Consider the following 2556-nt stretch of genomic DNA (forward strand, 5'->3'; position numbering starts at 1 on the left):
CAAGGTGGAGGCTCTCCTTCTTCAAGATCCTCCGTCAAGTATCAAGGCCCTTTTGAGTTTTGTGCATAAGTTGAGGTAATTATCTCGGTCATTTGGTATGCTAGCAAATTACATGCATCCTTTGCAAAAGGCATCTCACAGGGATCCATTCCAATGGACGGAAGTGGAGGACACCACCTTTCAAGCTAATAAGGAGAAGTTCAGCACTTTCCCGACATTGATGCCTCCTGATTGGGATCATCCCTTTTATGTCAATCTGAGTGTGGGTAAGCATGCCGTGGGTGCCGTGTTGATGCAGAAGGGGAAGGGCAATTCATACATGAGACCGGTTTATTACATCAGCTGTTCAATGGGGGTCACTGAGCTTGATTGGCATGAGGTGGAGCAGTTGGTTGGGTGTCTTGTCTTTGCCACTAAGAAATGGAAATCATATTTGTTGACTAAGCCCTTTGTGATCTTGACCAATAATCAACTTCTTCCTCAAGTTATGAAAGCTTCAAATACTCCAAGGATTACTAAGTGGATGCTCAGTTTGCAGGAGTTTGAATTTACCTTCTTAAGGGAGGATTCTATAAGAGCCCAGCTAGTTGATCTTCTCACCTACAGGGAGCCGAAGGAACCGATTTCTACTCTTCAGGAAAAGGTGGTACCACATGCTGGGATTTAGGAGGAGATGCCAGATCGAGAGGTAGCTCTTTTCTTTGATGAGGGTTTTAAGAGGGTGAGTCAAAAAGGAAGTATGAGGTTTGTGATCTATGATACAAGAAAAAACGAAGTATGTGCTAAGAACTTTCAGGATGAGCAAGTTCATAGCAATAATGAAGCTGAATATTGCAGCCTTTATGTTGGTCTACAAAGGTGTTTTGAGATGGGTTACAGAAAGGTGGTAGCTAAGGGTGATCCTATGCCAGTGGTGAGACAAGTGTAGGAGTTTGGAGGCCAATAAGGAGAAGCTGAAGCGATGGATTTATAAGATTAAGGGTCTTATCAGAAAGCTCTCCAAGTTCGAGATGTGGCATGTGAAGAGGGAAGACAACAAAAGGGCTCATGCAGAGGCACAGATGGAGTGGCAGCACGGAGTGGTTGTGGCGGTCCATTTTGGAGAACCCAAGTACCAAGGTCGAGAGAGTCTCCACCTTATTGAGACATGGCTGGTGACAGGAGAGTGGGATCCAGAGTTGGATAGAAATCAGAGGTATGCCTTGATTTAAAAAGATAAAAAGTTTTGTATGGTTGGATCAAGATGTCCAGATGCTGTGTTGCAAAAGGTTCTCGAGTATGATAAGCAACAAAATGTTTGTCACCTCAGTTGTTATAACTGCCATGCACAAATGCAATAGACACATTTACAACCAATGTTTCCAGCGGAGTACCTACTGAGTTCCGATTACAAGCCAAAGGCAAAGAAAACAAGTGCAAACAAATTGGCAAAACGCACCTTGATGTGCTGGAGGCGTTGTCCTATTGTGGGTGGCATAGTATGTGGCTGGTGTCAGTTGCTAGATGATATCTCATAAAAACACCGTCTGTTAGGTGAGCATAAACAATCTGTGTGGTTAAAGAACAAAAAGACTGCGCAAAGAAGTCAGTCAGCGAGCTCATCTAAAAGTCTAAAACAAGCAACTCTTGCAAACAACAGAGAGGCACACAAAATGAGGGTGCACATATATAAGTTCAACTTTGCGACATTATCTTTTATATCAATTACACACACTGAATCGTTGAGAGTATAGGTTGCAGCCGTACCAAAGGATGAGATGGGTCCGAGGGTCTCAACTGACTGAAATTATGCGGATCGTATGATGGCCAGTCCCCAAGAAGCGAACCCATCGCCCTGCCTATACGATCATATGAAGGGGCGTCCCCGGGGAGAGCGTAAAGCTCTGGCATTGAACAACCCAACAGCAAATAAAAGGTGGGTTTCTAGCTATGCTTCAATAAAAAGCTGGGAAAATGGAGGCAGACTCTCAGAAAGAGAGAAACTGCAGCAAAACTGCATCTGCTAAGCCGATATTCAAAAAGAGGGAAGGATGTGATGGGCAAGGAACATACCTGAAGATGCAAGGATCGATCGAAGAGCAAGGAGTAAGGATGGGCTTGGCACAGAAGAAGCCTTCTCGATCTCCCCGTCAATTCTAAGACTCTGCTTGTTCAAGCTCCATGGATCACACAGTTGTTGTTGTTGTTGCATCTCAAATGAAATCAATAGCAATTCCAACAACCGTGTTGTTGTTGTCGTTGTTTGTAGCCTCTCGAATGAAATCAATAGCAATTCCTGTTGTTGTTGTTTGTAGCCTCTCAAATGAAATCAATGGCACTTCCAGAGTGAAGCTCCAATTTAAACATCTCTTCTCTTGAATTTAAATATCACACCTTCTCCCCTCCCTTCACGTGGATCTTTACTCAGGCTCTTTACACACCAAAGCCGCCCAAAGATGGGCGGCATAGGTGGCCCGATCAATTTTTTATTAAAACGATCATGGGCTGGCAGAACTCTACTACACACTCCGCCCAACCTCTTGCCCTTCCCTTAATTGAGGTGGCAGCAGCAGCTCG

At 44.3% G+C, this 2556-nt stretch overlaps 1 long non-coding RNA gene across 1 annotated transcript; it reads right to left on the reverse strand.

The window, feature by feature from the left end:
• Positions 1–1284: 1284 nt before the first annotated feature.
• On the reverse strand, positions 1285–1856 carry LOC147901717 (uncharacterized). The gene is made up of 3 exons (XR_015541047.1): positions 1747–1856; positions 1439–1526; positions 1285–1318 (listed from the first exon to the last, which is right to left on the reverse strand). It is a non-coding gene; the product is annotated as an uncharacterized LOC147901717 (long non-coding RNA).
• Positions 1857–2556: the final 700 nt, after the last annotated feature.

The sequence above is a fragment of the Dipteris shenzhenensis genome, chromosome 5, assembly GCF_047967505.1.
Source record: "Dipteris shenzhenensis isolate YYH24624 ecotype China chromosome 5, Dip_SZ_1.0, whole genome shotgun sequence".
Classification (NCBI taxonomy): domain Eukaryota; kingdom Viridiplantae; phylum Streptophyta; class Polypodiopsida; order Gleicheniales; family Dipteridaceae; genus Dipteris; species Dipteris shenzhenensis.